General features: G+C 44.0%; 1 long non-coding RNA gene across 1 annotated transcript; it reads right to left on the reverse strand.

Moving 5' to 3' along the window:
• Positions 1–261: 261 nt before the first annotated feature.
• Positions 262–4,347, reverse strand: LOC137133590 (uncharacterized). Its single transcript, XR_010915257.1, has 3 exons — positions 3,990–4,347; positions 582–640; positions 262–385 (listed from the first exon to the last, which is right to left on the reverse strand). It is a non-coding gene; the product is annotated as an uncharacterized lncRNA (long non-coding RNA).
• Positions 4,348–22,695: the final 18,348 nt, after the last annotated feature.

The following is a 22,695-nucleotide window of genomic DNA, read 5'->3' on the forward strand; positions in this document are numbered from 1 at the left end:
GGACCAACTTGTTTTCAAGTATTATTTAGTGAGTTCCATTTGAATAATAATAAATACATAAAACCCAACCTCAAAAGAGGAACGAATATAAAGGACCAGACTGACAAGGCTGCCTCACAAACTCAGAACAAATGTGACGGTCTCATCGGTGACCTGCAAACTGCATCCGCTGCAAATGTACCAGTAATACAAAGAAGCTTTTACCAACCAGGCACAGGAGAAATTTATTTTTTTTTATTATATGCAAAACAATGAATGTGATGAGGACCATAAATAAAAATGTGAATCCGAGCAGAAGGACGCAGACTTTATACAGGGCGAAATGAGGGATTTCTATTTGGGACCCAGAGGGGGAAACATCAGTTGAGAGGTTTTCTGGATTCACCTTTTAAAGAATAAAAAAATAAAGTAGTTTAATAACACATCAATCTGTTTTCTAGACCCTTTTGATATTTTTACTGTGAATCCTTCTCTGATATTTTCTTATTGGACGTGGCTTTAAGCAGCATTATTTTGTAACACCCTCTTATTCTCACATCTCATGATTGCACAGATAACATCGTTGGAGTCCGGCCACTTACTGTATGTGTCCAAAGCGGATTGGACAATCTCCCCGCCGTCCACACACGCTGTAAATCGCCTGTTGGTAAAATAAATCCTTCTGTTAATCCAACTTCTTTTTATTTAGATACCTGTTCATTATCATTTATTATTCACTTGTTTCCTACATTCATTGATAATTAGTCCAGTTTTCTTTAGTAGAATATACTAATGATTAACAAATAAATAAATCTTCAAAGAGGTTACAGAACGTTATCCCTTAACATCCCTCTGAAGATGAACCTCTGGCTGACGTTGCAAGGCCAGCGTCCACTTTGATCACTTTTTTTCTTCTATGGACACATGAACGCAGGACAAATCCGCCATCATCTGTCGGGTCCACGTGGCGAGATCCCAGCACATGAGTCATGTGCTACTTACCGTGACCTGCCTCCAGTCCTGCCTCCTCTCTGACCACCAGCTACTATTTAATTACTGCGGTCAGAATGATGACAGTGTCCTGGCCACACACACACACACACCCACACGTGTTCATAAATGCAGGCCGTCCACTTTGACAGCTGGTGTTTTCAATAAAATAGTCACTAGACCTTTTGTGTTTTTTTTTTGTTTTTTTTTTTTGTTCTTCATCTTGAGGAACAAAAACAGAGACACATGTTGTGAGTCACCATGATGTCTCATGGTGATCAGTCAGAGATTATGGCGTCCTGTGTTGGCGGCGATGTGGTCCCACGAGCGAGGGATCGCTTTTTACGACCAGCGCCGAGCAGCCTACGGCCGCGGTAGCAGGGAGAGATGCTGTAGAGGACGAGCATTTATCTTACTGACAGACATCAGTGAGGAGACTCCTGCAGCGATGCAGCGTCTGTCCAGGTTTTTTTATTTTCAGTAACTGATGTGAGGGTCTAAGCGCAGAGGGTGTCAGACTGTGAAATCCACCAAGACTCATTTGGGATTCATATAAATAGGATTCAATTTAAGTAACAAACATAAAAACATAAGTGAGAACTAGCTGCTTAAAAATGGTTTCAAGCAGGAGCAGATCTGAGAAGTGTCTATTTTACCCATTTGCCTAATATGCTGGGGATTTTGACGGATTAAGGATTCATGATTTTCGTGTTAGCATTGCCAACGCGAGGGTCCAGCACGGGCCCGGCTCACGGCTCACCGGTTTTTAAAAAGCTGGCCTCCCTGGAGCTGTGCAGGTGCCCGGCACAGGCCGACATCGCACCAGGCGGGTTTTGCAGAGAACCCTGATCCAGAAACTTCTTTCTGCACCTCCTTCCAACGCTAAAATAAGCAGCGTTTTTATAGAGACAAGTAGAAGTCAGCACATGGCCTGATCAGCGTTTGCATGTCGAAACTCTAAAGACACTGTGAGCAGCTTCACTTTTGTAAATTCTTACTTTGCTCAAACAAAAAAAAAAAAAAAATCTCGATTGGAGTTGTTTTTTCTTCTGAAACAAATGTTCCAACAAATGGCAGTGCAGCTGACGCCGGGCTGTGGCTCTGCTCATCAGAGCTGTGCAGCACATTTCAGTCACATTGTTGTTCAGCAGAGCCGATCGAAATCTCCTATTGGGAATTTTAGAAAATGCATTCTTTGCCGTCGTTCGTCAGACCCACAGTCATGAAATCTAAGGTCTGAAGTTGGACATTTAGGAGAATAAAATCCTGCGTTTCCAGGATTCACTCACAGTGTTGCTAAGAGTCTGCTATGCACAGCCCGCTGACAAAGCACACAGTCACGATGCACTTTGCGACGGACTGGAAACAGTCATTCTCACCAACCTGAATCTCTTTCTATTCGCTCAGAACTTAAACTGTGTTACTGACACCAGGTGTGGGAAGCAGTGTACTAAAAAAGGTGGAATGCTAAACCAGACGTCCTGGAAAACGTTTCGTTTGAGGGGCTTCCCACCGAAGCCGCAATGCTGCTCTCATGGATGCCAAATGAAAATAGAGTAGTTTTAATTTCAAACCCCAGTCCCAAACAACAATCAGCAGCTGACAGCAGAGGGAACCTGGTTTTGAAGCAGAGCTAGAAATGAGGGAAATCCCTAATATGGAAATCAGACACCTAAAGGCTTCAGGAACTAAGGCAGAAGGCATCTTTCCAAAGGGAGCACAGCACACACTCCCTCTGCAGTTCGCCCTGTGTGTGTGCCTCACACGGCCATCGTTGCCCAACCGTCGCGCGTCGTTCCAAGTCTGTGACGAGGCAGAAGTGTCGGCTCCTGGATGAAGTCCACCGGCAGCTTTGATCTGCCACCAGTGAAACTATATCAAAGCACACACAGGTGATAAGAGCTGCGCAGTCATGTTCCTCCCCTCCCCGTCTTCTCGTCTTCCTCTTATCAGCGTGGCCTACATCACACAGCACTCAGGTCATGCACTGTGTGGACAAACCCACGCACGGTGCCGACTGGGAGGAAAATGTGTGTTTAAGTGCAGAGTAGCATTTTACACTAACCAGTTTTTCAACATTCTTGAATCCACAGACCCTAAAACAATGCTCAGGAAACTTTTTCCAGCCTCCACATGAATGGAGACGATCACGTGAAAGTCACTTTCACGTGATGTAAGCGCCGGCACTTCTCCTTTGCTGCGTTGCACCCTATCGCTGATAAGGATCAAGGCATCAAATGTTTCCCCGTGGGGTTACCTAGCAACCTGTGAGCCGGCAGCAGCGGGCCGGGGATCGAAGGCTAGCTAAACGTCTGACTCCCGAGTAGCCGACTTAAAAGAGGACTATCACAAGCCATGTGACATCACCCTGCGGTGCACCGGTCACACACGCAGACGTATTGACCTAAGCTACATAACCTCCAAGGACTTAAGGCCAAAATAACAGAGCAGCCTGCGTAGACTGTGGTTAAGGCCACAGCATGACACAGCACTCTGGGAGGAAAAGGTTTTTTGGAGCCCATGAAACATGCAAAACCTTTCCGTAACTTCAACAAGCACATATCCTGGATGAATGCAGAATGAAAAGGAGACTTTTATTACATTACAGTCCCCGGTGAAAAGAAAAACTTGAAATTGCAACTCCAGTTTTATCCGGATGGTGATTTTCGTGCCTATAAAGCCACTGCCTTTCAAGGCAGGACCTTGAAAACACGGGTGTCTTGAAAGGCCTTTTTCAGAGGCACAAGGTCTCTCTCTGCCGTGGTTTTGTGTTGTGCAGAAAAGCGGTGATGGGAGAGGGAATGCTTCAGCTTTCTCCTCTAAAAGAAAGTCACATATTTCTAAATGAAAGGCCTTTCGCAACAAGGCTGCAATCATGTTTCTCTGAAAAGGCTGTCTGCCCTTTGGCCTCAGATATCTCTTGTAGGCAAGCGAGGGAAGGAAAGGAGAGGGAACAAATGAGAAAAAGCATATTGACAACCTTTTCCTCTCTCCTTTTTTTTTTTCCCCCCACAACTCACCTTTTCCTCCTAATGTGGAGCCTCCATCTTTCTGTGCTCCTTCTCCGTTCGGAAGCCACGTCAACATTTACCGCTTCCTCCATCCCTTGTCCGTCCAGACATCAGTGCATCCACCTTAGGAATTAGCAGGTAATGCCAAAGCATTGTTTCCCACGCCGAACACTGAGGGGTTAACAGAGCAGCGTAGGAGTAGTTTCGATCAGTCAGGTAGGTCAGGTTTCTCTTAACATGACTGCATACCTGTGTGAAACTGCGTGTGCGTGTGTGTGTGTGCATGCATTTGCATGCTCCTACTGCGACACGTTTTTAAAAAAGGAGGCGAGGAATCCAATCATCCAGAAAGCACATGTGACATAACAGCCAAGCTGATTTCTGCATCTACAGAATCACTGATGTTGTTTGGTTAAAAAACAGAAACGTGTGGTAAATCTTGAACTTTGAAGCGTTAAATAAATCCTTGAAGGCTACTTTGCGCTTCACCTTCTCAGTGTGTTATGTGCTTTCCGGAAAAGTGGATCTAGACGCTACTGGCTGCACATTTTCGTGTACTTTTGCTCTCAAGCTGTTTTTCACGTGTTTGGATGCCACTTAAGGCCTGTTTCCACTGCAGGGCACAAAACCTTTTAAGGAACAAAAGTTCCTCACTCTGTTTTATAACCAGAGGAACCAGGGTCTAAATTTATTTTCTGGGCTGTTCTTTTTTTTTATTCCCAGGAAATATCAGTGCAGCATTTGGGAAATAACTGTAAAGATTTGCTGAAAGCTGCTGCACGTGTCATGAAAATAAGAATGGAGAAGCCTGAGAGTTCAGGAGCAACAGATCACTGGTGAATTATGTGCAATGCCATAAAAAGGGTTAATGTAGCAATGCATATCACTCACGAAGAGGAGACTCTTACCCCAGGAAAGCTCCTGGAAAAGAAAGCACCAGGAACCTACAGTAAAAATGTACTTTTGGTTCCAGGGAAATGTAAATGCCACAGCATCCGATTGTATCTAAGATAATAATAATAATAATAATGCACCTCCAGTTTTGAGGCAACAGTTTCCTTCTCAACATTTTAAAAGAAAGTTGAAAAATCTCTGCAGAAGAGCCTGTCTGGTCTGCACAAAGCCCTCAACCCCTTCCAACACCTGTGGGAGGAAGTGGAAGCCAGGTCTTACCGTCCAATATCGGTGGCTTCGCGTCGGGCTGCATGGAAGCAAATCCCTGCAGCCAGGGTCCAAACAACTCGTGGAAAATGTTCGCAAAAGGTGTGGAGGCTGTCACAGCATCATATTAATGTCCGTCCACACACTTTGGTCCATGTAGCAAACTTAAAACCCCTGGTCTCAGATTTAGCTGCATACAAAGAGTCATGGCTAAGCAGATACGTGTGTGGTGTAGGTGAGCGTGAGAGAAACACACACACACACACGCACACTGCGGTGACAAGCGCTCATTCACACCGAGTCTCATTTTGTTTGTTTTCAGTTCTTGGAAATATACCAGACTCTGAAAGGCACCGTGCATTACGAAGGAACCTTGCTCTGTCACCACGCTTTGTGCAAGGACTGTATGAGTGTCTGCAATCAACGCGACTCACTCAATCTCTGCTGTGTCCTCCACACACACACACACACACACACACACACACACACACACTTACTGGAAGGTGGTAACTTTTTGTCTTAAAATCTCACCTGTCTTTACTGTAAACAAAATGACATTTCCACACAACTTTTTCTGCAATATTACGTATAACCACACACACACACACACACACACACACACGCACACACACCTTGTTTAATCCTTTTCATGGCGGGTGGCTGTGCAGGCGGATGCTGTTTAAACAGAGCGGGCCCTTGATGTGGGGCCTCTATGGGCCAGGGTTTGTGTGTGTGTGTGTGTGTGTGTGTGTGTGTGCTTCTCCAAGTTTTCTGGCCATGGGAACAATGGTCCTTTAGAATGTGAGGTTAGTGGTGCGCTGACCCCTGGCAAATAAGAGCCATGTTCTGGCATTCCAGGCCTGATTGGCACTTTGAGCCTGCAGAGAACTCAAAGGAGACACAGGAAATGTGACCAGTGTAATTGGTTATATATTAGCGGAGCATTCCCCCCCTTTAAATGATGGAACATTCTTCAGTGACACTTAGGTGGATGGGATGGGATTCCACCAGCTACAGGGAGAGAGGGGGGATGGAAGGAAAGAAGATGAAGCAGGCATTTATGGAGGAGAACACACTGGGGTGGGGTCACGTCTCGTGCAGCTTGTGCTTTTACCCCTGTGCTGGTGAATGGGGTGGACTCCACGGGTGGATACAAGGAGGGGGCGGTGCCATGAAGGCCAAATCAGTAGCTTGACCTTTGACCTAGGGGGCTTGCCTGGAGTTTATGAAAGGTTCATCTCACCCACACCGTGGCCATTTGTGTCCCGATCCAATCTGCATATCTGTCATAATAAAAGCCCCCGTGTGTTTCTGCAAAGCGCAGGTCTGCAGGCCCGTGTCAGTCAGGGGAAGCTCCAAAGGCAACACCACCCTGCATTCCTTCCCCATTCACTGAGTGTAAGTGTGCCGAGAGGTGCTAATGCTCCAGGCCCCGCCCTTCGAAAGCAAAATGCATGTCGCCCCCACAGCTCATAGGCACAGTGTGCGAGACACACACACACACACACACACACACACTTTGGTATGTTGTAAACAAAGAACACACAGATCTTGATGTAAACTAACTAGAGGTTTTCAGTTTCTGTCTGTCAGGCCATGAAATCCTATGGGCACCATGAGAATGCTGTCAAAATGGACCACCCACTCCCGTCAACGCAGAGACAGTCTTTGGGTTTTGGGTGAAGTTCACATGAAGCCACTGACAGCCACACAACAGCCAGTGAAAGTGGAGACGGTCTGAGGGATTCAGATTGTGCCTCAAAGTACAGTGTGGAAAAGCTGCAGAGCTGAGACGTTTAAACGTACGACAAGATCCTTTATAGTTACATAGTTCATTTGCATGCACTGCTGATTTTTGCAACTCAATAGACCTGGATCACATCCTTCAAATAGGTCTTGGTATCAATAAGAACGAATAGAGTCTTGTAATTAACACTAGTTTTCATAACTACTTAATATAGATGATAGTATTTGTGGAACAATAACATGATGTGATCATATCATCAGGATGTGACTTTACTCGTGACCGTCGACACCATCTCAAATTCAGACCCACATCCTCTAATGTGCACCGTGTGCATGCACCTCTATTTGCACTGCCTGCACAAACAGGCCTATTTGAACTGTTCCACCACATATTTCTGCTTCACTATAAACACTGTCCTTATTCAAACCATGACTCTCACCCCAACAATTTTCTATATCTGCTCACCCAGTGCGTGCACACTCGCACTTTGTGTGCATGCAGCGAGGGCGAGTTGATTCACATCCTGGGTAGTTAGCCACGGGGACCCAAGAACTTTGCATTCCACGCTGAGGTGAGCACCCGGGTTGAGAGGAAGAGACAGACATGTCTGTGGATGTCAGTGACTCACCGTCAGCCTTCTCCAGATCATCTGTCTTCATTCAAAGAGGCTGCAGCCATTGGCACACCACACGTTGAGTGAGTTTTCAAACTGTGTCATGCTTCTGTAAGCCCTCCCCCCCCCCAGTGGTGGGGTTCGTATTGATCTGGATGGAGGAAGCTGCCCTGTGGCTTTAGGAAGAGCTTGTTGGTAACTGAGCTAAAGCTTAAGGCCGTGTGATCAATCAGGTTGATCTGATGGGCCACGACAAGATGTCTCCTGAGGGACGGACCCGAGGATTACACACACACACACACACACACACACACACACACACACATCAAAAAAAGAAGAAGAAAGGTGAATGAAAACATACCAGCAAACACAGACATGGGGATTACACAGGCATGTAACGAGCTCTTTGTGCAGGTCAAAGTTGACTGCAGGCCCCTCAGGAAAAAGGAGGGGTGGGAGGCTGGAGGGGCAGCAGAGGGAAGAGCAGGGAAATGGGAAGAGACGAAAGACCCTGAATGAAACATGAAATCCTACATGCACTGCCACTCGTTCCTTCCCCTCATCTTCAAAATTACACGATCAACGTGTATTTTTTACCAAGCGAAACGGGACGTGGTCAGCAATCGCGAGGTGCCACAGTTCTCCGAGAGACAGTGTGATCCATCACGTTTTATCTGGTCAGAGCTGGGACCACCCGTGAACCCCCCGAGGACTTTGTTTAGGATCTCGCAAGAAAGATGTATGTGATAGAGGAAACATGCAAGTTTGCTTCCAAATGTTCCCCCTGCAAAATAGTCATTTGAAGAGTTTGAGGGGCTCGTTCTGCAGTCGCCTTGGCATAACTTTCATTTTACGACAGGAATGGCTGAGAGCTACCATCACTGGACCTCTACACTGTATTTTGCAAGTCACATCCATTTTCCTCCTGCTGATTTATTAGTACCTGACAAAGGCTCCCCACTTTTAGAAGACTGAAGTGCTCTCTCAAGGACAGGGAAAATTATAAACCACGGTGAAATGAATTGATGACCAACTGAATAACCGATCTCAGAGCCATGATTAATTGCTCACAGACCTGTGCTGTGCTTTACCGTGGATTCAAAAACCAGCCTGCTCCTTAAAGCAGACATGCAACAACATGGGGTCTTGGAAGAAGATGCGTCGCTGGCCCGGTCACAGCCCAAAGCAAACTAACATCATCACAAATGATCATTCTCATTTAATACACTGAAAAGCAGCTGACAGTGTTTCCAGATGACACACGTTAGATGATAATTACACAGATTAGGATTTAGGGAGCTACTTCACAGGTCAGTCCAGGTCAAGGAGAAATTCCTAGACTAACAGCTCCCTCTTGTGTCTGCATGCCATGAAAGGCCATCACACTGCAGCAGTGTCGCTACGACCAAGAGGCGGCAGCAGGCTTCTCACATGCCAAAAAACTGGACTGTAGGAGCTGGTGCGGCCAGGGTCCAAGTGAAACCGTAGCCAGGAGGACAATGGCAGCTGGAGCAGCGTTGTGTTTGCTGATTGTGGCCCGTAGATGGCGGCGCTGGCCCAGCTCTGCTCAGATGGGAGGAAGCAGATTTGTGCAGCGGCTGTGATCAGAGTCAAACTCATTTAGAGGGGAGAAGCTAAATAACACACATGATGGTTTACTTTGAGTGCAGTGCTGTGAGGGACTGGAGTGTGTGTGTGTGTGTGTGTGTGTTTACCCTATATATGTGAGCACCTACACGACACAAACTATTTGTTTGGCTTTTCTGTGGCTGCTCACAGTGTTATTTAAAACACTTCCTTGACCTCTGCCTCTCGGCGGCGCATTCCTGCGGTGACTGTGTCTGTGAAAAGAACACAATCATCTTGTCTTCGCCAGAGCAGAAACTCTGACATTTCAACATTTCAGCTGATGTTCAGGTGTGTGTGTGTGTGTGTGTGTGTGTTTGAGGGGCGTGTGCTTGCTCAACTATTTTAAGAAAGCAAACAGCTACACAGATATTCTGGTGGGCAAATATGAAAGGTTTATGTTATTTTGCAATATTTTTTAAAAAAAAAGGTTAAAGGGTTAAAGGATTCAGTCGTGTGGTGGTTTGAATAACACACTCAGAAAACCAAAGTCAACTTAACTATGAAGGAACCACTGGTCTTGTTCTTTGGCCTCTTGAAGCACAGATGTCTCCATTACAGTTTGTTTGTGAAGATCCAAGTGGTTTTGGCTGGTGACTGGACTCGCTTAAAGTTCTTGAAGATGTTTCACCTTTTGTCCAAAAGGCATCTTGAAGTCAAACTGACTGATTCAGTCCACAGTTTTTATAGTTTTTAGATATCAGCCATTAAACTGCACCTCACTGTCAGTGGCACATGAGCTGACTGATTCCTTGGATTATATTGAAATAATTCAAGCAGCTGCAGGATGTGAGCTCCAGCCTCTACTCCTATAAAAGGCCCGTGGTGAGTGAAGATGAAAGGCTTCTTTACCTCCGCCGAATGACATTAAATACTTTGATCAAGCAGCATCTTAAGCTTGTTGCAATGTTTGTCACCGATGTGTCTAGGGGACTTGTATTCACATGTGATACATTACTCAAAGTAATGACTTTGACAAGTCTTGGAGTGTTGTGTTCAATGGCATTGTACTCCGAGTTTAATTGTGCTGACAAGTTGCATCAATTTATTAGCAATTTGTCACCATAGAAACATCAACTAGAGCCTACTGCAGTACAAAACTGTAAACTGGTGAACTGCGGATGCAACTTTTTAATCTGATACTGAGATAATGTGGCCTGTGTTCCCGGCTTTGAAAACTTTGACCGGATTAAACTAATCATAACCAGTAGTTCTGGCGTGAGTGTAAAGTAATAGTTGGATGTTTCAAGCTGCTTTTAATACAAACATGGACGATATTTATACATCTGACAGCTGTTTTTTACCCAGAGCACCAGTGTCAGAAAAAGAACGTTTGAGTGTATTTGGGAATATAAAGGTTATGTGTCAGTGTGTTGGTGTCATTCCAGTTCTGTCATTTGAAGCCCAGTTACCTTGGAAAAGAACTTGTAGAGTATTTTTGGCATTTTGAAGTTTTGGGACAAAATAATTTGAATGGTTTGACAAATTCTGTGTTTGGATCATCAATAATGTTTGTGTGACTCCATCATTCACACATCCTAGATTCCGTTTGTGTCTGGATTGAAGTGTTCCACAGATTTCTGGCAGAGAGACACTTAGAGGACCAGGTAGCCTGTGAATTTACAATTAACGGAGATGACCCCAGCGAAAATCTGACCATCTCGAAATCTCATTTCGAAATCTTAAATGCTTTTGGTCTAACAATGTCTCTGCTGAGAAAACAGAAAGATTGAGTTTCAGTTTTCTGCTGAGGTCATCACATTTCCCAAAAGTTCACATCAGTCAAAAAATAAAACCAAAAAAAGACTTTGGCCTCACACTGTGCTTCGGCCCTTATCTGTACCTGACCACAGATTGATAGTTCTGATCCAGTTGGGGGATTTTTTAAATAAAAGCAAACACTATTTGCTTCCTTCCACTGTTTATGCACTTGGAAGAACATGAATAGAGTTTTTATGATGTACATCATTATTGCATTACGAGGCCCTGTCTCCAAGAATGAGACTAACAGTGAGACGGTTCCATGGAGGTTGGGAATTATGGGCTCATTAAAACACATAACACGTAATGATGCCGATGTAAAAGTTTTTCCCGGTGTCAAACTGCACTTAAATATTTAAGTGATGTCATCAGAAATGTCTGATTTATCTCTTGGAAACAACTTCCAGGTCGTGTAGCTGCAGCTTTACATCTGTGCCTGCTGCAGGAGTCCAGGGAAACAAACAGTATCTAACCTCCGATGTTGTAATTGTTAACCTCACTCCCCCAGAATCTGCCTGGGAATCCTGTGTGTAAGCTGACGTCAGTGGAAACTCTGGGAGGAAAGCGGTTGTGGAGTGATTCAGCTCAGCGGGGGGTCGACAGTCCGTCTCATAGGACCGAGGCTGGGATTCCTCAGGTTCCAGGATGTCGGCTCTAAAACAGGAAGCAGGAAACCTGTTAAACACATTAACCCTGGGCGTACACTCACCATGACGCAGGTGGTGGAGATAAACCTTGGCAAAAGATTAGCACTCGTTTCAGGAGAATTCCAGGCTACGGATCACAACACAAAGCATCTTCTTCGATTCCTGAATGGAAAAACAAACAGAAAACAGCAGGGCAATGTGAGAGTGGAGCCTGTAGCTCAAAGAGCTACTCGCTGCTAAAGTGTGTCAGGTCCAAGGTCTCATAAGATAGAAACAGGAGACTGAACAAGGACAAGGACAGAGAGCTTGGACACAGCTCACAATAGGCTGAAATAGTCCACTTTTAGCTGTGTTTAGCTTTAAACACATAGACTCCTAGAGTACATGTGTTAAAATATTGTGGCCTGGTTTGTTTTTGTAGGTTTTCCACACACAGTCCGGGTTCTGTTGGATCTAGACTGATATATTTAGCCTGGTCTGTGGCAAAACCTGTGCAGTCAAACAAATGCTACAAGCTGCTGCATTTTTGGTATCGCATGATGACGTTTCTTGTTACAAGTAAGTCGGACACACTAAACAAGTACATTTGGAGTCTCACCTTGTCTACGGTGGACATGTCCACGTTACAGAGTCGTTGGGCTCAGGTGGAACAGCACTGGCTTTTAATGCTAATTAACCATCCATTTTATGAAAACCTGGCGTCTACACGACTGCTCACCGATGCTTTTCTACATTTAATTGAGTACTGTTAACTTTGAATATGTAATAAGTAATGTGTTGTTGTTCTTAAGTAACTTGGCCGTGAAACGCTGAGAATTTGCCCTTAAACACAAAGTAACTTTGTTAGTTTTGCAGGTATTTAGTTATAGTCAAACTAGGAGTTATCGACTAGCAGTCACAAGAATCCATTTAATATTTAAATCCCTGAATTCAGAATTATTGGCATAATGCCAGCATTTTTAAAGCAAGTGGACCAGAGAGACACGATCAGCTGTTGAATGCTTGCAGACATTCCTAGTGTCTTGCTTCAGCTTTAGCAATTGATCACGTGCCGTTCATGAAGCAGGAAGCAGCATCTCAGCCAGATCCTGTCTCCCCGTCTCCTCATCCATCAGGTCTCAACACACACAGTCCCATTATTGAACAGCACTCAGGGCTGATCTTTGCCAGACCAGCTGTGGAACTGGCTGACTACTTCCCCGAGATTTGAGTCAGAGACAGATGTCTCTGGAAACACTATTCCACATGCTACAATTCTTGGACGTGATTTAAAAGGCAGCAATTTTCGAGCCTTTTATTGTGGCTAAACAGTTTCTGAATGTCCCATGACAAAAAAGCTGGAGTTGTTGGAGACTGTTTAGGTGCATCCGTCTTAACGAACGTCCACGACAAGAGACAAAGACAACACAGACATTATGTTTTTCTATATGTCTTTGGTGCTACTGTAAGTGACTTTATCTTTTATTAGTCCCCCACTTTGATCCACGACAGGTTGATTTAGTGCAGCCCAGACTAGTTTTTGACACTGTGGGCTGCACAGTACAAAAGAGCAGCAAAGCCGCACCACCCAGCACCACCCAGCACCAGCCGAGCTGAATCCACTACACATCACTACAGGTCCTTGAGCGACCTCGAATGACTGACAGCTACGTAGATTTCGTAGACCTTTAACTTTTATGGTTCCAGTTCCCAGTGAGGCCTGAGAATAAGCACGAAACAACGTTTCCGCACGGCGTGGGAGCTGTGAACTCCAGCATTATCACACGAAGGCTATTGTCTTGCTGGGTTTTGATCTCAAATGATGTGTAAGTGATAGTCTTTCACACAGTCCTTTATGTAATTGTGTGAGAAAGTCTGTGTTAAAGAGACTGTCACTGTAACCGTAACACTGCTGTTGTCTCTGCAAAATGTCAACCTTAGTACAGCGCAGACTGTCTGGGTCTCTGCTCCACAATGGGACTGTTGTATCAGAGTCAAAGACACAACCAAGTGTTCAAAGTCGGGACACTTTGGAAAGCTTAGCTTGGCTCTGTTTTGAAATGTGTGTGTGTGTGTGTGTGTGTTGTAGAAGCTCCGTTCCACACGTTGTATCCTGTGTTTAAAACATCTCTCAGTTTATCTGCCAACATGGCTGAAATATGCTTTGTATTGACATGAATGACGTCAGACCAACATGAAAGGTTAACTGCTAATGATTATTCAGTTGCACACACCCATCTCTTCACTGTCTTCATTGTCTCTCTCACATGTTTTGCATAAGCGTCCGATGCTGGTCGTCTCTGAGAGCTTGCTGATGTGTCCATGCAGCAGTGTTGCGTTTACATTTTTGAATGTCTGAGCAACCTGCCCGAACTTTTTTTGTTGCTCTTTTTCTCTTCTCTCTCCACTTTCCACTCACCCCAACCGGTCCAGGCAGATGTCCGCGCACCCTGAGCCTGGTTCTGCCGGAGGTTGTCCCTCTCCACTGTGGCCTAGGGCTTGTTTGAGAGGGATTTGTTGGGTTCTCTCTATACAAGTCTGGACTTTATTATGCAAAGTGCCTTGAGATGACTTTGTGTTGTCAATTGGCTCTATGTAAATAAAGTTAATTTAATTAAATTGAATTGAATTACATGTCAAGATCTGTGTCCAACCTAAAAATCTTGTCCCACATCTTTCAGATCTGGGTTTTGCTTGTGTTTTTATGTACAGTATAATTGATCCTGTCCCCTTAGTAATGCTTTGAATGAATACATTTGTTTGCAACTGCAGCTTGGGACGATTCCAATTAAATGTTTTAGAGCCCACATCAACGAAGTAGAACAAGAAAGGCTGACTGTTGCGATGCTTCACATCCCCGTATTCTGGGCCAGGAAGTGGCACTTTGACACATACATGTTCTATGCCTTTGTGAGAAGAAATGACATTTCGAGTCTGGAGGTCAAAGGGGGGGGGAAAAAAGGGCAGTATTTGCCTTTTGCGGTTTGGGATGCGCTGCAAAACTAGGGCAACAGATGCTCGCTGATGGATGGCTGCTGCCTCCCCAAAACTAAACAATGACTGGACTGCAAAACTGTGTCATAGGCTCTATGTCTACTTACTGTACATAGGGTCACAGGAGCATATTGTTAAGTCAGACTTGAACATCTGAGCTTTTCCTTTAAAGGATGTTTTTGTCACGTGCCTTAAATAGTATTTGAGGTTGTGGTGAGGGGAGCAGCAGGTGTTTTAAGGTATTTGGGTTGAGATTCAGAGAACACTGAGGTATTTGTATCAACCCTGACCTTTATGTATGAAGAGATTTTATGTTTGGCCTGTACAGCTTTCTGCCAGTCAACCTGCCGATGTGGCTGCACTTTCTCTTGTGGTTGTGAATGCAGGAGTCTGGTGGAAATGCAAATGTGCCGACCTGCATTTCTCAGAGCTTTACGTGTCCCCGCACAGCATTCCTACGAGTTGGACACAAAAATGAAGTGATTTGATTTTGGTCAAAACTCAAAGGTCAAGGTCACTGTGGATGAGCGGCTATTGGATTGATGATTTATTTACTGTCCAGCAATTCGCACAGAAGGAAACCTGTGTCGGTGCTCAGTATAGGCGAGTACTCTAATGCAAATACTTGTATCGGGACATTCAAAATGTAAAGTGAAACTTAGCCAGCTGGTGGAAGCATACAACTGCAAGGGAAATTCTGGTCGTCCACAGACCAAGACAACCTCTTAAAATATCCCATGTTATTGGACACATTCAAAGATGCTCATTTTGCTGTCACAACACTCATTTGAGAAGCTAGAAACAGCAAACTTTAATCCTATGCTGTTGACTGCTCTTGAAGTTGATTCATGTCAACTGGAAGCATTTTTTTCTATATAGTCAGTTTTATGCCAATGTCATTTGACATGAATTGAATTCTAAATTAAATGAGTCTAAAAGCTTGAGGAACCTACTGTGCTCTGAATTTAACTAACACCCAAAATGTAGATACCAAGGAACAACTAAATATCCATATACTGTATTTTCTTTGTAATCTGTTCCACACGAGAGCGATGTGACTAATAGTATGTTTGAAATCCAAGAAACACACTGTTATCAATAAATACAACTAGAATTCATCTTTAACTTTAACTTGTATTTGAAGGCTGCTGGTTCAAAGAGAAAGACGACAACACAATTGTGTTACAAATGAATACAAACCCACCCGCCACAGTGTGTTTTATGTACACACACATAAAACACACCGATATTCATCTTGTTAGTGCAGCTTAGACTAAATTCCACATTTCTGTCTCATCTGGAAACATTTGTTAAGTCAGTGAATGAAGAGTCTGAAAATGTACTGCTGTGGTTAAGATCTATTTCCAAATGTTCAACAATCTTCTAACCTAAAACATGATATGATTACGCATCATTACTGCTAATGGCTCATATTTGAACTTCCAGCAGGATCCATGGTACAGGTTCTCTGTAGTCTTTGGCAGAACATCTAGTTTTCATTGCTTACCAATTTTAAGTCCATGTGCATGTGTCATCAAAATGTGTGTTTTTACAACTGTGTCCGCAGGTCTATGTCGATATAGCAACAACCAGATTAAGTCTGCCTGTGAGTCCGATTTCTTTACAAGATCTTTACTCTGGTATTAGGACTCTATTCAGCGTACTCCAGACCCCAGACATGTTTTGGTGTCCAGCGTTAGTCAGAGCTGTTAGCCGCAGGGGGACTTGGCACCGCGAGACGCCGGCTGGGGTGAGTGGAGACGCTGAAGGACTCTAGCCGAGCTCAGCGAGAGAGCAAACATTCTCATCCTTAATCCTCCCCAAAGTAAACATGACCACCAGATATGCCCAGGCCTTAGGACACTGTGCAGCAGACAGGATGTTAATACTTCCTTAGATAAGTTAATGCGCTCTATGATCTAACTGGAGATGTTTTCAGCTTAAACTAAACCTGGAGTCGATTTTACAATATGTCTAAAATTGCTATCTGTGGCGTAAAGTCACGGCCACTGTGGCTCAGGAGGTAGAGCAGGTGTCCACCAATCCAAGGGTTGTTGGTTTGTTCCTGGCTCCACCTGTCAGTCCTTGAGCAGGACACTGAACCCCAACTTAGTTGCTACTGGTAGGTCATGCAATTAGTTGACACACAGGAAACATTAACCGGGATTCTTGCAGCTTTTAATCAAGAAACTAAAAGAACAAAATATGATACGACAAATATGGCAGTTGGGCTATGGACACGAACACAAAATGAAAACCCAATGAGCACACACCGTCCGGAAGTGCGGCTGTAGGATTATGAGGTTGAACAGTGGACTCAGCCAACAATCACACCACCAGTCTCTGTTGCTGTCCATATGTTAATTACACTGACACCGAGCCCCAAGTTGCTCCCAGTGGGTCACGGCAGCTCTGCCATCGTGCATGTGTGTGTGTGTGTGTGTGTGTGTGTGTGTGTGTGTGAGACTGTGTGAAGGTGGTAAATCTCTTTATACTATATATTTGTTAGGGTGAAGCGGTGCGTGTGACTGTAGAGGTACAGTATGTGATTTCTGTTAACCTGGAGCATTAAAGTTGGGACACTTGAGTTATTTGTAGCAGTAGCTATGCATAACAGGAATGTTATCATAAAGCCTGACGGAATGCACTGTTCAAACACTATAGACCCACCCACACACTGTACTATGTTCTCTTCACATGGCGATTAGAAATATTGGTATAAAAGGACATTCATTGTTCAGGTATGCTTATATATGCTACTTGCACTGATGTATGCTTAATAACTAGGAGCATTCATTGCATTTGTTTGCTGACACATCAAAAGACATGCATGCACGTACATGTTCCTGGACCATCATGTAAGCGTGAAAGACAGATTTGCACAGTCTGCTGCACCCTCCCAGCCGTCCGTCTCTGAATGCTGCCACATAAGGGAGGCGTAGGGCCACGACGGTAGTTGGCTTTATGATGCTCAGGATTTTTAGATTTTTTGAAATTCTCTACTGAAAAATCAACGTGTACCCCCACTGAGGTCAGTACTGGTCAGCTGAGACTTAAAGGTTGACTGAGGGTGTGGTGTGAGGACATGTTCCCTCAGTCAAAGCCTTCTCCAGAAAACAGAGACGTTTGTATTCAGAGCCACCTGCAAGTTCAGTAAAGCTAAAAACAGGAAGAAAGAGACACAAGGAGCAAAAAGAACAAAGCTGATGCTGTTGTTCTTCATAATATAATATAATATAATATAATCTGCTGATTTTTAGATTTATACAGTAACAGCTTTGCTCATCGTCCTTATTGCTGATGACGTCCTAAGGACACAGTTACATCCCTAAACTGGACACTTATATTACTTTACAATGTTGATTCCCATTCACACACACACACACACACACACCGATGGCAGTGGCTGCCATGCAAGGTGCTCACCTGATCCACCCGGAGCAACTTGGGGTTCAGTGTCTTGCCCAAGGACAATTTGACATGTACCCGGGAGTGGGAATCGAACCAGTGACCCTGTTCTCCGTGGACCAACTGATCTGCAGCCATCCCTAGGATGGACTCCTCTGGAGGCAGCAAACAAACCTCTTTCCCAAATCCAGTATCCAGTATTCAGTGTCGGGCATCGAGCCCACTCCCTCTTTTGTATACTACTGCTTGTACTCGTAAAACTTCTCCAATACTACACCTAATACTACATGAACCTTCGCAGGTAGGCAGAGGTGGAAGAATGTCTGTAGTTTAAGGCTGTTTTAAGATAATTGATTGATCAAATTTAAATGCAAATTCTCCGGTGTCTTAAAATCTAGTTACTCATGTTTTTCAAGAACATTTTAGAAATGCTTAACATTTGTGACTGAACTCAGCAAAAGCTGTGTGAAAACTATCACTGGGAATCTTAATGAACTAACGTAACCTTGGTCACTTTACTTTGTGACAACAGACCACTCTCAAAATCCCGTTCAAATGTTACTTTAGTGTGTGCATATAACCACATTTATATCATTTACATACTTTTGTACATAGGGATTCATAACCTGCACCCTGGACTTTAAAGGCCAACGTGGCTGAAATGCATGTAATGGATGTCAAGTTGTTTAAACCTGCAGCCTGTTTAAAGCACAGGTTGTGTCCACATGCGTTAAGTTAAATCAGTGCTGTAGGCTATTGTAGTTAATAAAAGCACATTGTGAGAGTGAAATAACGTAGCAATTCAAATAACTTGTAATAACAAAACCAACATTCTTAAATGAGGAAATGCATAAGGATGTGTAAATATTTGAAAAAAGCTGAAATGGTAATTTATCTAAACATTGAAGAGTTATTAAATCAGACTTGGGGAGAGGTGCATTTCCTCCAATGTTAAAGCAAAGACTCAATAAGCTTAGAGGCCTAACACGTTACCGGGCGAATTAAAGATGCCTATCAAGCATCAGCGACCTTAAAATCCAAGAGAAACATCCGCATTGCAGCCTACAACTTACTGTTGTCTCTGTATCTCTTTACACAGCAGCATAGCTAGATTTTATTATCATGATTATCTGTGCTCCATCTTCTGTTTCTTTCTGGGAGGCATTGGAGTTTTATTTTGAAATGTTGAGATGTGTGTGTGTGTGTGTGTGTGTGAGTCTGTGTGTGTGTGTGTGTGTGGCATGTATTCAAGGTTAATAGTCCACATGCTCTTCCAACATGGAAGTCTGTAAGTTATTATCCAATCTGTGCAGCACTATAACTAAAACAAGACCCATGAGCACTGAAACTACACACCGTGACTTAAGGAAGTATTCAGACCCCTTTACTTTTTGCAAAAATGGTGGTACTTTAGGAAAAAAAGATTATTTCTGACCTTTTATCTACACCCAACAACCTGTTAAATGCAAACATTTTGTAAATGTATTAAAAAGCAAAACTAAATCTCCTATTCACACACGTTTTTAGAGACTTTGCTGTCGTTCCAAATTAGGTCGGTTGGCTGTAGATTTCCTTAAGATTTGTCTAGAACTTGAGTGGAGTCCCCATGTGGAAAACTGAACTGATTGGACATCATTTAATTCAATTCAATATAACTTTATTTATATAGCGCCAATTCACAGCAAAGTCATCTCAAGGCACTTTACAGAATAAAGTCTATAAAGATTATAAATATGTATAGAGAAAACCCAACAATTCCCCCTTGAACAATCCCTAGGCAACAGTGGAGAGGAAAAACTCCCTTTTACTGGAAGAAACCTCCAGCAGAACCAGGCTCAGGGTGGGCGGCCATCTGCCTTGACCGGTTGGGGTGAGTGGAAAGTGGAGAGAGAAAAGAAGAAACAACAAAACATTGGGCAGGTTGGTAGGACCAGTAGCTGCACGCTGGAAGACGCACAGCTCCAAAGCCAGAACGGAACACACTTCTGTGTCTTTAAGACTCAAACTGGATGCCAGAATAAAAACCAAGCCACAAAATCCAAGGAACTGTGCGTTGACCTCCACAACAAAACAAGACATTATACGGATCCAGGCAAGGTTTTAAAACCTTTTGTGAAGCTCTGAGGGTCCCCAGGAGCACAGTGGCCTCAATAATGGAAGAGGTTTGGAACCACTAAGACCTTTCTAGATTTAGCCGTCTGGTCAAACTGAGTAACTGGACAGGAGGAATCTTGGTTAGAAAGGTGATCAAGAACTCCAACATAACTGGGAACTTCCCAGAAGTACGACCATCTCAGTAACACTATCAATGAGCCAATTTTGATGAAAAAGACCAGATTGAAGCAGCTTTGAGTAAACGGCAGATGACAGCCCATTTGGAGTTTGTCAGATGACTCAGAGAACATTGGGAATACTTGTAGGAAGAACTCCAAGCTTAATGTCACGCAAACACCATCATGTGTTAATAGCGTGCACACAGTGAAGCACAGTGACCCAAAGCAAGCAGCCAAGACATCACTAGCGTTGCTTCAGGACAAGTGCGGGACTTTCCTTGAGTAACCCAAATAAAGCCCAGTGTACAAATCTCAGTCTGAGCTCGTTGCTTTGCCAAATGTCACAGAATGTGACTGTTCACATATTTTGGGTAACACTGGTGGTGGACCAGCCCTGAGCACATTCAATCCCACGTTATCGGAAATAATATTTTGGCGTGTGGGTAGACTTAAGCAAAGGACTTTGATATATCCGTACCCAACTCCAAACATGAGATTCTGCAGTTGGTTTGCTAACTTTGGCACGTTGAAGCCGGTGTTGTTTCAAACTGTGTCACAGCGTTATCATGTGTTTCATACGTCGGAATTCTTTCTTAGTTGAAGTCTGTAGGACAGACAGCGGTCAAAGGAACTGGACTAGATGGAAAATGTGAATGACATGTGATAAGGGATTTGCTGGCTGCCTAACAAATAAGGGCATTTTACCAACTTGGAACTGAATCCAAACTAGAACCAGAACCTGTCCCTAATTTGAAGCTGCTAAAGTTCTACAAAGGACTGAATATAGTATCTGAATACGGTGCCTAGGGTTATTTGAACTCCACTTTATCTTTGGATTCATGAACTCTTTTCCTTGCTGCATCTTGTTACCATTCACTGCTGGTATGACGCACTTTCCACCTGGGAGTTATTAGAAGTGCTGTATGGTTAATCATTTTTGAGCTCACTCCTAATGTTCAGTGATGACTGATAAGAGCTGGTGGTCACAGGAATGCGAGAATGCTCACGTCTCCTTTTTTCTTCTTACCGTACTTGAAGGTTTCTCTGCATTCAAACAGTTAGCACAGTGTGCCAGTACCAAACAATTCACAAGGAACCGGATGGCGATACCGTGCGCGCTCACACCATTACCCCAGATAAATCGGGCAACGTTCTTCTGATCTTCTTGTTTTTCAGATTGATACAGTGCAGGAATGTGCTTTGTCAGTGGGACTGCTGTTACATCCAGCGTTTCCCCCTGGTCGCTCAACACAAACCTCTGGGCTGGTTGATGTCATTCTAAGTGAAGTTACAAACTGCTACACTTAACCAGTTGTTCGCCCTTAATGCTGGATGAAGCTTATGGAGTACACGCCTTAATGCCACTGCATATTCGAGGCCAATTTACTGTACTACATGTACATTTGTTTGGAAATCAACCTGTATTGTATCCTGTATCTGTATCTTGTCATTACTCTGGGGCCCAACACATCATTCAGATTTTACAAGAATTTGTTTGTAGGTTTTCTTAACAACTGCTGCTACTTATAGGAGTGTATCTCTGGGTCAATCCGGTCCATGGGGGTCAGCACTGTAGTCTTATTAATACCGAATCAGCGGTTTCGAGGGCTCTGCATGGGCTGCCCCTTACTCTCTGGGATGAGGTGGAGATGTTTGAAGCAGGGATCCAGTGTGCAGGCCACGACTGGGATGGTTTCCGGGGAACAGGTTTCAAACTGGACTCCATTGAAAACAGCGATATAATCAGCAGCTACCGCACTTTAATGACGACTCCGCGGTGGAAGATGTTCACAGGTTGGTGTTTAGTGATACATTGTCCTTTCATCTCCTTTGTCAGGGTGTCGTACCGCACTTCCACAGTGTGGTGGACGAGGGTCTGACATCTTTCCTCACAAAATTCACAAGTGAATTAGTTATTTGCTGTCTCCTCTTGTCTGTCAAGAAGTCCTGAATTGACATCTGCTGTAGCAGGTTTGGTCTGACGCTTTACCAAATGAATGTGCAGGACACACTGTGTTATACTTAAAGACATGTTTGCATATTTTGCAGGTTACAGCAGTGTTTGCTTTATCGGTAATTAAATAATTTCATACAGTTGATGCACAGGCTCCTCACCCGCCCTCTTCTCTGTGGCCGTCATGTTGATAGTGGTGTAAACACAAGGTGCACGTTGGTGCCGGGTGTGCATGCACTTGTCTGGAGAACGTTCATGCTGACATAAACATACCACTGAAGGTATAAACGTATGATGCGCAACTAAACTGTGAAGAGCCTGTTTTCCCAAGAGTTCAGCAGCAGATTCTCATGTTAAACTAGTGCCGACGCTGCATTTAGGCCTAAAATAACTGTGATGGCCACAACCTCAGCCACACCCTGAGTCTGTCTCGTAATGTTTTCACTTAACTTTTAATTTTACCTTAAAGTTTAGTTGTGGGTGTTGCCCATCCAAACAACAGATTGGATTGATTATCAACTTTGAACACTTTCTACTGGGCCCGGACTGTAC

This window comes from Channa argus, chromosome 9 (assembly GCF_033026475.1).
Source record: "Channa argus isolate prfri chromosome 9, Channa argus male v1.0, whole genome shotgun sequence".
Lineage (NCBI taxonomy): Eukaryota > Metazoa > Chordata > Actinopteri > Anabantiformes > Channidae > Channa > Channa argus.